Source organism: Sebastes fasciatus, chromosome 9, assembly GCF_043250625.1.
Source record: "Sebastes fasciatus isolate fSebFas1 chromosome 9, fSebFas1.pri, whole genome shotgun sequence".
NCBI classification, from domain to species: Eukaryota; Metazoa; Chordata; class Actinopteri; order Perciformes; family Sebastidae; genus Sebastes; species Sebastes fasciatus.
This window is the reverse complement of record NC_133803.1, coordinates 3911740-3925136: the sequence shown is the minus strand read 5'-3', so window position 1 is coordinate 3925136 and position 13397 is coordinate 3911740. Positions and strand designations below refer to the sequence as shown.

The 13397-nt window shown below is 40.6% G+C and overlaps 1 protein-coding gene across 4 annotated transcripts in view; it reads left to right on the top strand.

The window, feature by feature from the left end:
* The first annotated feature begins 8128 nt into the window (after window positions 1-8128).
* ppm1ba (protein phosphatase, Mg2+/Mn2+ dependent, 1Ba) overlaps window positions 8129-13397 on the top strand; it is a 33290-nt gene continuing 28021 nt past the window's right edge. For 2 of the 4 annotated variants that reach the window (XM_074645522.1, XM_074645523.1), the window contains exon 1: window positions 8141-8558. The gene's annotated coding sequence lies outside the window, so the exon portion shown is untranslated. Of the gene's footprint in view, window positions 8559-13397 lie in introns of all 4 variants that reach the window. The other 2 variants (XM_074645521.1, XM_074645517.1) reach the window with 2 other exon arrangements.

The window sequence follows — 13397 nt, the reverse complement described above, 5'->3', positions numbered from 1 at the left end:
AACCAATCATACAGAACACAGCTACAGATGCACAGAACTTATATTATAAATATCAGACTCATATCAGGGAGTGATTCAGTAAATTAGAGGAGGGGTTTAGTTCCACTCAAACAAGGGAAATACTTAGGGGGACACAATGGTGTGTGGACAAATGTGTTCTCTTTAATACATGTCCCCCTGCCTTGAAAGGGCCTGAACCACTGACTGAACATAGTGAAATTAAAAGTTTGAGTGTCTTCCTTTACACACGTATGCTCGTCTCATTCACCAGTGGATTCACAGCATAATCCATTCAACAACACATTCTCATCCCAACTTGACAACACGTTCTTATCCAAATTAGACAACACGTTCTCATCCAAATTAGACAACACATTCTCATCCAAATTAGACAACACCTTCTCATCCCATCTCGGCAACACGTTCTCATCCCAATTCGACAACACGTTCTTATCCCAACTTGTCAACACGTTCTCATCCCAATTAGACAACACCTTCTCATCCCATCTCGGCAACACGTTCTCATCCCAATTCGACAACACGTTCTTATCCCAACTTGTCAACATGTTCTCATCCCAACTCTGCAACACGTTCTCATCCCAACTTGTCAACATGTTCTCATCCGAATTTGACAACACGTTCTCATCCCAACTCAACAACACAATCTCATCTCAACTCAACAAAATATTCTCATCCCTGCTCGACAACGTGTTCTCATCCCAACTCATCACATACTGACGCTTGGTCAGAAACCCCTTGGCGTTAATTTTTAACGCACTCGGCGTAGGAAAAAAGATAATGGTTTGGGTTAAAATCATTGCGTTTGTAAAGTGAGGGCATCAGTTTTGCAGTAGGTATCAGAACAAGGACTTTCAGTGTTTGTCTCCATTACTAGGGCTACGTTCCAATTCGCATACTTTTTACTTTTAGTACATACTGCAGCTGCCCTTACAAAGTACATACTGTTGCATGCAGTATGCATACAATTGGGACATACTACTTCATCATAATGTCAGAAGAGCATGCTGGCTTGCATACTGCAAAATGTGACCAGATGTAGTAGGACATCCTGGTATTTTTGGCATACTGCATTTATACATACTATGTATTGGGACATAGTAAATCTTTTTCTGGCATACTAAATAGTATGATAGTATGGGTATTGGAACGCACAGTATCTCCATCCCTTTTTATCTTCTCCCATCCCTGTTGCTCCCATGTATGGTGGCAGTACCTCTCTCTCCCAGTAGATGGGGGTGTGATACTACTGATGATCCACAGCAGCCATTCATCTTTGACCCAGCACAGTGGGTGCACTTAGCCAGGGCTCTAATTTACCAACTCAGGCCAACCTTTCTATAGCAGGGCATTTTAACAGCACTGTAATTACACTTAAACCGTACTGCACTGCATGGGATTCTGTATCCTCTCAGGCCTTTAAGCCAGTGCAGCCTGAAGTTTATAGAAGCAGACTTGTGATTGGAAGGTTGTCGGTTCAATGTTAGACTGGCAGGATAAATCTGGGTGGTGAAGTGAAAAAAGGCGATCGCAAACAAGTGGTTAAATGAGACTACTAAACGTCATCATGCCGACTCATAGACCTTTACAGCCTTGTCGCGTAGGGTGGTGTAGTTTGTTTATAGCCTAACGTTAGCTTTTTACTTCTGGTGATTGTATTCACACTTCAAAAATCATAAGGTGGTGTTCATTTGTAAAGATTATCTTGCTGAACAAAACATGGAAGTATTATAAACGTTTGTTTACCACAGAGTTTATTTTCTGCAATAATCCAAAACCCAATGGAAAAATCCCATTGGCTTTTGGTCGAGGGAACCCATGCAGGGTGATGCTAACTACCTGGTTGGCCCACAAAAAAAACGTCATCCCTGGAGCACTTTATACCTGTGGTTGTATGGCAGCTTCCAGGTCACGGATCCTCAACTCCAGCTCTATGTAAAGAGCTATGAAGAGCATCAAGAGAAGATTTCAAATATGACTGAAGAGACATCAGTCGAGGCCAAGTTTACCCCAAGAGTAAAGTAAAGAATATTTAATTATTATAAAATGCAGTGACATCGAGTAAGCCTGAGATTATTATAGGCTATTACAGCTGCTAAAGACCAGTACTTTTTTACCAACTTTCACCATGTCGACATTCATCTCATCTCTTTTTTCAAAGTAGCTGGTCCCACAATGTCACTTGCTGATGACTGGCGACATATGGCCAGAGCACATGCCCCCCCGACCCACCGGCACTGATATACAGACCACGTACACACATGTTCCCATGGCACACTAAAAGAAGCGGGTGTGCCCCCGCATATGTCTGCTACTGGACGTTACATGTGATCAGAAAAGAGTCTGTGCATGTGTGTGTGAGTGCATGCATGTGTGAGATATATTCATAGTATGACATATGCTTGGAAAATACATGTGTCAGCAAGTGTTGGTCATGCATGTGAATGAAATATGTCCATGCATAGCCTACTGTGTTTTTTTGTGCGTGTGCACGTGTGTGTGTGCATGAATTTGTACATCGAGCGAAAGCCTGTGTGTGATAGTAATCCGGATTGGGCAGCTGCGCTCATTCGTATTCAGCCCCAAGGCACTCCTAGGCCGTCTCGCTGATTAGGGATCAGAGATAGAGAGAGAGGGAGAAGGAGAGAGAGAGAGAGAAATGGTAAAGAGTGAGGAAAAGAGAGACACAAAGAGAGAGAGAGTTGCAAACAAAGGAGGAGAGAGAGGTCCTCTCCCATTTAGTAAACAGTTAGTTAATGACTTTAATCCCATTAAGCAGGGGGAGCAGTTTGCCCCCCTCACATAACATGCATTAATAGGCCTATGTACGTGTAAGTGGTTGTGGTGTACATTCTCTTTTTCTCCCCCGCACACACACACTCTATACATTATACCCAGGAAATGAAATTGATTTGCCCTCACAAACATTCGCTAAAGCCCTTATGTAACACCGTACGCTTTTAAGGAGGCTTGAAGAGCAGACTTATGAAAATGACATGTAAATCAAATGAGCGCCGTATATTTTCAGGCAGGATTTGCCAACAATTATTGTTTTGACCTGGCTCCTCAGTTGACAAAAGAAACCCGCTCCCCCTGAGGAGCAGGAAATCAGCTTTTCAAGTGCTCTCGTGATTGAAGAGTGGAGGGCAAGGCAAGGCGTGATTGCTGCACTCTGCAGAGAGGATCAGACATGGGGTGATTTCATACAAGCGGAGAAAAAGCAGTGAAGGCACTTAACTCAGTGTTTACTCTGCTAACTTGAGCTGATCTGTAGAGAAAAAATAATGATAAAGAAAACTCTCTCTCTTGTATATTACGCAGCTGATAAAAAAACAATTCAATATTCCAGCTTGAGGCCTCCTTCAACACAAAGCTTGTGTGTGTTTCATCTCATTTATATAATGTAGGTGGCAAAATAAACAAGTGCCTGGTGCAGGAGTTGTTAACCCATCAGTAAATCATACTGAGCAGCACATGAATATGCATGGGCATACACAGTCTGTGTGATGGAAAAAGTGGTCCACAGGTGGAGAGCGTGTTTAAAGATTTTGCTTGGATTATTTTGATCAAACAAAGACACTTAGAACAATATTCTTTCAAGGGGCCTGAATTTCACAGATAAGCTGCAGCCATATTTGTGAATTTTGCAATTATTCAGTAGAGAAGCAGTTGTGGCAGCCTTTAGCGTCGGTATGAGACGCACTGGGCTTTCCATTAACTACAATGTAAACCCATCTGCGTCAATATTAAACGCTCAGGGAAAGTGTGCCGGGACGTAGTTTTAAGAGCAAACTAGAATGGCACTCGGAGAGCGCAGACCTCCGCCAACGCGTGACTTTAAAAACAGATCACAGCTCACAGCTGGCGGTACCGTGAGGTGGTCGGCTTATTATTAACATGATGTGTTTCCGTGTAACATATCGGCGGATGCCTCTCTCATTCAGCAGCCTTGTTATGTCTGTATAACGTTACACTACGTTGTCTCTCGTCCCGTCATCTACCGTTTTTTTCTTCCTCACCACGGTGCTAGCAGCTTCCGCACACACACGTATCTCTCTGCTCTCAGAAGGAGGCGGGGTCATGCGTCATCAATGAGTCATCAGCTACACTGCGCATGTGTTATACCCTGTGGTTTTAATGCTCAGGCTGATTGGAATCCTTAAAAATATTCCTGAATCCGGATCATGATCCGGATCACCACCAAAATCTAATGGATTGTTCATTGTGCCACACCCCACCCCTCCAAAGAATTTAATTTGAATCCATCAAAGACTTTTGGAGAAATCCTGCAAACGGACAAACAACCAACAAACCGACGCCGGTGAAAACATAACCTCCTTCCTAGGCCTTCGGCACTCACAGGGGGGGAGGGAGGGAAGGTGGATGTGTTCAACAAACACAAGGCTTTCATCCAGGAGACCGCTGTTCATGTCTTGTCACATTACAATTAGCTGTTCGTTCATGTCCCCTGTCCACGTTCAGTGACGTTCAGTGTCATTTTCACGGTACAAGTGTAGCAGTTTTAAGCCCAACCATGTTGCTTTTTCCTAAACCGAACTATAGTGGTTTTATTGCCTGAACCTGGGCAAGTGTTAATGTTTACTTCGCAACATTAAGCACGTGTTTACTGCGACCGAAAAGTGGCGCCGATGTCTGATAAGGCATCAGTAAATGTCACATTGGGATGAGAACACGTTGGACAGACCGTGGACAATGTTAAGCGATTAATTCTCAGTGAAGCCTGCAGAGCACAGAGAGAAGCAAGAAATATTATAGCACTGTACTGTACTGTATGTATAATGTAGTCTGGCTGTGGCCTGAAGACATTAAAGGGGACATATCATGCTCATTTTCAGGTTCATATACTTGTGTTTGGGGTTTTTACCAGAACATGTTTACGCATGTAAATGCATTATTTTAATTTTCCTCTTGTGCTGAGTAGTGAAGCCAACAAGGAAGTGCCAAAAACTGCAGTTCTTCAAATGGCCACTTGAGGCTGGCTACAAAAGCGATTCAATCCCCTTTCATGTCAGCTGTACAGGTGGTGTTTTTTTATATAACTCACACGTTTGAATTATATTAAGGCTTAAAGGTCCCATATTGTAATAAGTGAGATTCTCAGGTCTTTAACATTATAAAGCAGGTTTAAGTGCTATATAAATACTGTTAAACTATCAAAACGCTCAATATACGGAGAAATACACACCGCCCCAATTCAGAAATTGTGCATTTAAAACAAGCCGTTAGCATTTCTGTCCATTTGTGATGTCACAAATATACAATATTTAGACCATTACATGGTTGGAACACAGCCAATAGGAATGCTCTCTCTCTAAATTAACTGACCTGTGATTGGTCAATGTCTCTCATCACGGGCTAGATGTTCTAAAGTCTGAAAACAGAGCCATGAGGAGGAGCAGAAGTCTAGTTTTCTCTCAGAACACTTGAATTACAATATGCTGAAAGGTTATTATGGGATTTTTGCCCAATGATGCCAAAAATATACTGCCTACTGCCACTTTAAGGAATACATGTGTTTATGGAATTTGTTTTATAATGTAAGATTGCACATTTTATTCATTAAATTTGTATTATTTGGAAGCCTTGCTTTGGTTGGCATATTTGGGTGGGGAATGGTATTACAGTATTAGTAGTACAGTATGTATAGTACAGTACAGTACAGAGTATTTTCAAAGATAGCTTTCCTCATATGTACATGACTTATGGTGCTCCAAAATGTCATCTAACGTACAGGAGGAACATTTGGTGCTGGTATGAAGTTTATTACATTCATTATTGATGGTATATTTCAAGTGTTCCGAACTATTTATAAACTCATAGACAGACACACAGGCGCCAACATGATGACATCATGCTCAGGATATATAAACAATGGAAGGACATTAAAATGATCAGTTTTGATGTTTTTACTTGAAAATGCATATGAAATGTCCCTCCACATGAATTCAAAGCAAAGTAATCACAGTGCAGTAGCAGAAGCATGATGTAGTTTCACTGCCTTAATAACTCCTCTGTCTAGATAAGACAGAGGACATGATGTTCTATATTGCAGTCAGTAGAACTTTGTTCAATATTCAGTATTGCAGTATGTTATATTAGGATGGTGAACGTCTGTAGGCTCCAAAAGCAAGTGGAAGCTTTATGCCCAAGCTGCTGCCATGAAGAAAATCTATTGTTGTTTGTAGTGACGGTAGTTAGGAGTAAAATTGATTTCTTGGCCATAGTTAGCCAGTAGAAAACTGCTATGTCTTTGATATGTTACCAAAATTGCCTTTTATAAACCACACTGCTGCATTTGACCCTATCATGCCATGAGGTTACCTGCAAAAAAAGAAATCCAGTGGGTGCCCTTCCTCATTTTCTGCATTGTTCATTTACACATGAACAAATAAAGAAAGAAAGAACGCAATTTTCACCCCTGTAACTCTCTTTCTCACATTGTTTCCACCTTCCTTGCCGCACTTATTTGTTAATAAAAGTGTAAATTGTAGTCCAACTGACTAAACACTTTCAAGCCAACAACATCAGGGACCAATTGCTAATTTATATTAAAATAAATACAGTTATTTTGAAAATATAAATCTTAATTTTTGTCTTAAATCCATTGTGATGTCATGTGATTGTGATGATTGTGATGCTCCAAATCCAAATTTCGCTTAAGGGAACCAAAAAGGCTAGAGCTGGCCCTGCTTAAAGAGCACATGGACCCACCTGCTGTAACCTGTAAAGGAGGTTGACACTAATGCTATCACAATGTGCAAAGAAAGCTTTGTTCACCTTTAACTGTAAGTAAGGGTAAGAAACTAAGAACATCATAATTTTGTAGAGAAAACCGTTTCCACTGTGAGCCCACTGGGCATCATGTAATTGAATACTGAGCAGGAAGCAGAACTTCTGATTGCAGTGGATCATTTCCACAAAGGTGCTAATTGTTATATTCAAAATGTCCTCTCCTTCCCCAGGATATGAAGATTAATTGCATCATCACAATAAATGTCTAACCATTTTCAGTCGCTTATCCAAGTTTTGGTCAAACTGGCAGCAGGCTTAAGTAGCCAAGACATCCTTGAACCACCCAGGTCTCCAGGACAGATAAATAATATATAATAGTAAAATTCCTACAATATGTTCTTTTTTTATTTTTTATTATACAGTAGGCTTAAATCCTATATAAATACTGTGAAAGTATCAAAATCCTCAATCCACAGGGAGATACACACAGCTCGTTTTCAGAAACTCTGCATTTGAAACAAGCTGTCATGATTTCTGTCCATTTGGATTGTCACAAATATAAACAAACGGAAACATTCTAAATGTGTCCCAGTTTATTCCTGGTTGCAGTGTATGTGAATGTCATCAGCTGACAGGAAGTACACATGGACCCAAGCTGTTGCCTGGCAACACAATTCTGTTGCAATTTCGTCGCAATTCTATTGAAATGCACTAAAACGGAGCGTTTCAGCCAGAGGGTAAATACAGGCATATTCAGGCCGACAGTATGAGGAAAATAAGGGTTTTGTTGAACATTCCAGCATGTAAACATGTTCTAGTAGAAACACAAAATATAAGTATGATCCTGAAAATGTGTATGATATGGGATCCTTTAAGTTTTATTAATTACACCTCTGCTTTTTCTGCTATGGCGTGTCAATATGCATGTCTACAATCTACATATAATAATAATTATAATAATAATAATAATTTTATTTATATAGCAACTTTCAAAACAAGGTTACAAAGTGCTTTCCAGTAAAAGCATGATACAAATAATTAACACATAACTTAAAATCTAAACAATATAAAATCATATAAATACAATATAAATTCATAAAAATAGTTACAACAATTCAATTCAATTCAATTCAATTTGTTTTTACAAATCAGTATTGTCTGTCAAACAAACCTTTACTGGTAAATGCTAGTGAATATGGAAACACCAGCAAGTACAGGAGCAATGAAACAACTTGATTTGTACAGTTCACAGTAGAGTTGGACCGAGGTACGATCCAGTCTACTCCTGTCTGACTGACTCATCATTCGACCAATCGCGTCTCAGCTTCGAATCAGCTTTCGTCCAATCACAGAAGAGAGTGAGATGATTGCCCCTCCCCCATAACTGCATGTTGAAGAAGAACGTCATCATCTGCCTCATACATTTAGCTTTAGCCAACATTAGCTAGTCGTTCAAATCATTGATACATCTTCACCCGAAACCAGTGGTTTGATCTCAACCGACAGCCTACGTACGTAGCGGGTATTTATGTGTCGCAGCCCGTGTTCACAGTGCCAAACATGTATGTAACAGCCTTGTTCCGGTGCAGAGACATGCTGAAAGCAGAAGTGATCGTGTGATAAATGCTGGCTAGGCTAGCTTAATCACAGCTAGCTGACGAGCAGGGGCCGAGAAGAGAAAGTGGCATTAAGGACGTTAACGAGAGATAAGAAGCCTGGGAAACATACCTGCTGCCACCGGAGACACCAGAAGGACTGACAGAGCTAGTTGCTCTCCTACCTGGTAGGTAACGTCTCTAGTTAACGTCTCGTAACTAACGGCCGCTAACGGGCAGACCAACACTGTTTGACAACTGTGAGCTTCGCTAGCTGGTTAGCTAGCAACACAAGTAGCCTCATTTACAGTTAACTGACCCTCAGCTAACGTTAACATGGATCAGAGGGATACAAGTAGAGTTGACATGATTATGATTATTATCAGCCCTGATGTTGAGCCACTTATTAACGTGCCTGGGTGCTATGTGTTGTTAGGTGACAGTATGTGTTGTTAGGTGACAGTATGTGTTGTTAGGTGACAGTATGTGTTGTTAGGTGACAGGTGTTAGTTGTTATTATCTTGTGTATCATTAGCATCAGTCTGGCAGTTTAGAATCCAAGTGGTTTAAATAGTAAACCAGTAAATTCTGTTCATGTGCAACATTTGGTGATGTTATGATGTCATATTTACACCCCTCTTATTATAACTGAATACGTCATTGTTTTGTTTATTTGTTTATTTATTTTGCACAATTTAAGTATATACAACATAACAAAAGAAATAAATGAATGATATACAGTGCAGGAAGAGGCAAAAAAACCACTGGGCTTATCTGAAGCCTCCACCTAGAGACAAGATTAATGTAAAGAAATAATATGACTACATAATAGTGATAACAAACAGTTAGAACAATATATATATAATAACAACAATAACAACACAGTAAATATATCAAAAGAGACAAGTATGTGTGTGTTGCGTGGAAGTGTATGGTTAGTGTTTGTGAGGAGGATATTTTTTAAATATCTATAAAGACTTCTGGGTAAAGGTAACCAAACAACATTGTGAGTGGGAAAAAATAAAAAAGATAAAAACAGAAACATGGACAACATGGGGAAAAAGCAATTACAAGACAGCAATTAAATGACCCTTTAAACGACTTTTGAAACATTTGACAGATGAACAGTTTATTGATAGATGTGAAAAGCTACTCCATAATTTGCTTCCCCTAAATCTTATCGAAAATTGACCTCTACTAGTGAGGAATTTAGGACGATGAAGATCTAGATATTGATGGGTTGAGTAAGAATGGACCTGAGAATTTGTTTTAAAATAGGTCTTGAACTGCGCAGGAATATTCCCACCAGAAAGTATCTTATAAATAAAAACACAGATTGAGAAATATTGATATGATAAATAGTAAGAATCTGGAGTTTCTTAAATAGAGGAGCAGAGGAGATGTGTGACTCTGATCGAGTTGCAATCCTCACAAAACGTTTTTGGAGAAGAGAGCCAAGAGCACAGGTTTAATGCCATCTACTTCCCATATGGTGTAATTCCAAAATTCATATTCTATTATATACTGTCATAGCAGGGTCTAATGTCACTAATAATTAAAGTTCCCTCATGTTTTGTATTTCCATTCTGCGCCTATAAAACACCAGTACAGGAATTAACTTGTTTTATTGCCTGGTTGTGGGCACTTTTATTGGGTTGTTGGTGTGTTTGTGGCTGTGTGTTTGGCAGTGTTTGTGTGACGGTGTGTTCCAGAAATGGCAGCATCATCAGTGGCATGTTTGTGTTGGCACCTTGATGTGAAATCCTGCACTAGCCATGCTGTTTTAGCCTATGACCACTATTGGTCTGTCCAGAGGCATTCATCTATACACTTTTGGTCGTGTCTGTTGATTGAGTGGCTTCAGATGTACTCTCAGATACAGACAGTGTTAACTGGCCAGCTCGAAATAACTCATAGATAAATTTGTGAAGTGCCAAGAGGGGGGGAGATGGATGAGTTGTGTGCATGTGTCGGAACAGAAAATGACTGAGTTGCAGATGAATTTTCTGATAACACTGTTTTCTATTTTAGAATTAGCCAGCAATACTCCCTGTTTAAACTGATGTCCAGAGTATGAAATCTGGGATATGCATAATTATCCATGATACTGAGGTGTGTTAACACCATAGAAATAGAATATAGAAGTACAGCGGACATTGTCCTTCAAATCAGCATAGCAGGATGGTCAGAGTGGTGGCCATTTTTACGTGTACCAACTTGCGGCAAGTCGTGGACTCACTGAGGTGAGGTTTTGCCGTTACGACGACTAAAGGAGCAGTGGAGTAGTAACGTTACGAAGCACTTAGAAAATGTCAAATGAGTCAAATTTAATAACTTAATGCTTCATCCACACACTCTTTTCACAGCGGAGGAAAGCACATTGCTATCGCCAGATGAATGACGACTTTGTTCGGATCGTTTTCTGACAGCAGTGTGGCATTAGAGCATGAGGGCTAGTGGCCAGTGGCAGCGCCGGGTTCAACGGTCCCTCCACCTGGGGACAAGCTACCTATCTAACTAGCCAGCCGGCTATCTCCGGGAGCTGTGTCCGTTCTTTTCCTGACGAGCTACGACCACACATTTTGCGGCCCTACTGACACGTGTTCTGTTGTCACCATAACAACTAACAACTAACAACTAACAACAATCGCAAATTTTCTTTTTTACTTCAAATTACCAGAGCAAACATTTCAATGACATTTCTACTCTTATTTTATTTCTATAGTTAAACACCTTTTGTAATTTACTCAGACTTTTTTTAGCCTTTATCACGTTTCCATTGTCATATTCAGATTATGCTCACCGTTCCCTTACCAAAGGTTATTCGCTTACATAAGGACATTTGTGATTAATATAAGCACACATCTTGTCGGTGACTCTATCAGTGATGTCAGCTGGATAGTAGAATGTTGTCTGCTTTAAACCTGTAAAACTTGTCTGTGGCAGCCATATGCCGCCACATTGCACGTGTTGTCATAGTATGCCCTACAGGAACTGAGATAGCTTATAAACCATTTAGTACATGGCAAATGTTGAACCCATGCAATAACATGTCACTCATTCCTCCGCCTCTCCCCACATCTCACCGTTTCTCAACTTTTCGAGGCCTGGGAGTCGAATTGAAGGCAGTCCAGGTTTGCGTGTAGAGAGAGCAGGTATATGCACACGCTCCTCTTGTTGCACAGAGCCCACTCACAGTCCAGAATAACATGACACCTTTACTCTCCTCCTCTTTGGCTGTAGTCTGACAGACTCCCGTCTGGTCAAGTAACGGCCAGCCCAGATTCCCCGACGCCACTGCGCTGAAGATGACTGAAGCTGTCGGAAATTGACTTATTTTTCTGATGCGACTTCAATGATGAGTCATCAAAGAGGGGGATCTTAGATATCTGTTTGCTCACCTGTGCATTTTGTAAAAAGAGAGCTCTTATTGAGTGGTACAACCGATTCCATTTTAGTTACATTTTTGTTTTTGTTTATCATAACAGAGGACAGTTCCAGATATCTTGAGTTTTTTACTCTTTCAACTGTGGATGTGGCATATGGATACTTAATCATAGGCAGCGCCAGGTGCGGGCTTACAGGCCTTAAGCCCTGAATCCTTACCCACCAGAATGAGTTTTTTATACATTGTTTGAAATATAGCTTGTTTTAATTACTTTAATATATGTTAAAGGAGGCAAGAGCTGTTTTTGACAATTCACTGTGTTTTAGAAGTTACAATCTTCTTCTTGTAGCACGTATTTCTAATGCAAAAGTTATCGATCGCCGCGGGACTCCTGACTCAAAAGATTTCAGGGCTAAGCACTGACACTAGAACCGCCTCCGTACTTAATCAGTAGAAAGATGATCCCCTGCCGAAATGGCAATACAAGCACATTAGTAGAAATTGATCATTTTAAAATGTACCCTATGCTCAGTATTGGCTTTTTTAACCAGAGATGTAAACTGCAAAGAGCAACTGAGTCAAAACATGGGCTTAAAGTATAATATGTATAGTGCAGCTACTGTATGCATTTATGACATAACAGCATTGATTGTTATAATTTGTTTTTATCACTGAGGAAAGTTCTCAGCCTCATGAAGCTCTACTCATTGTCAACTGGCTTACTGACAGAATCCCAAACAACATTTAGTAGTTTACTTCTCTTATGCGTAGTTCACACGACATCACTTTAGCCCTGATTTTCCACTCGGCGACAGTTTTTGTAGCTCATGGACAAAAGCCCCAGATCAGCAGAAAATCCGCGTTGGCTCGGCGCTCATGCATTGGTTAAAAGACGCAAGTCGAGAGGCTCGCCAGTGCCTCGCAGACTTATTTCAGATATCTAACGTGCTAAATATTTGGATCCGTCGGGGAGTCTGTCAGGGAGCCACCGACAATGAGAGTGCGACACGGGTTGAGGGGAAACCTGGCGGAGGGGTTGTCTTTAACAAAAGGAACTTACTGTATGTGTTGCATTTGCAAAATGGACCAATGTTGTTGTTGCACTTAGTGTGTTGGATGTTACATGAATAAACATGACATAACACAGCGACTGATCTACATAGGGGATGTAGTAAAGACGTGTGGAAACAGGCTATTTCTGTGAACACTTGTGCAAACGAAAACATCAACAAGCATCACACCCGTCACTTCTCGCGTGTGTTTTCGTGACAAAACATAGTTTTGAGAGCTCTCTGGGATTCCTCCCGTTGAAAGATCTTGTAGTGAGTGACCCCTGTCGTTGGTCAGTCATGTAGTGTGAAAACCACAACGACTTCAAGACTCCCGATTACAAGACAACAAGTTGTGTAGTGTGAACAGTACAGCGATATGACCACTTTAAAAGTTGTGTAGTGTGAACTTGGCTTTACTTGAAGTGTCATTAGTATCGTCAGACCCTCACATGTCTGTATTTATGTAGTAAACCTTTTCAGGTATCGGTTCAGGATATAAATCTGAGAATTATACACTGTGTTGTGGGCAAACCCTCTACTTTGGAATATAAGGTATGTCCTCAGTTTAAGGAAGATTGCCATTAGTCAAGG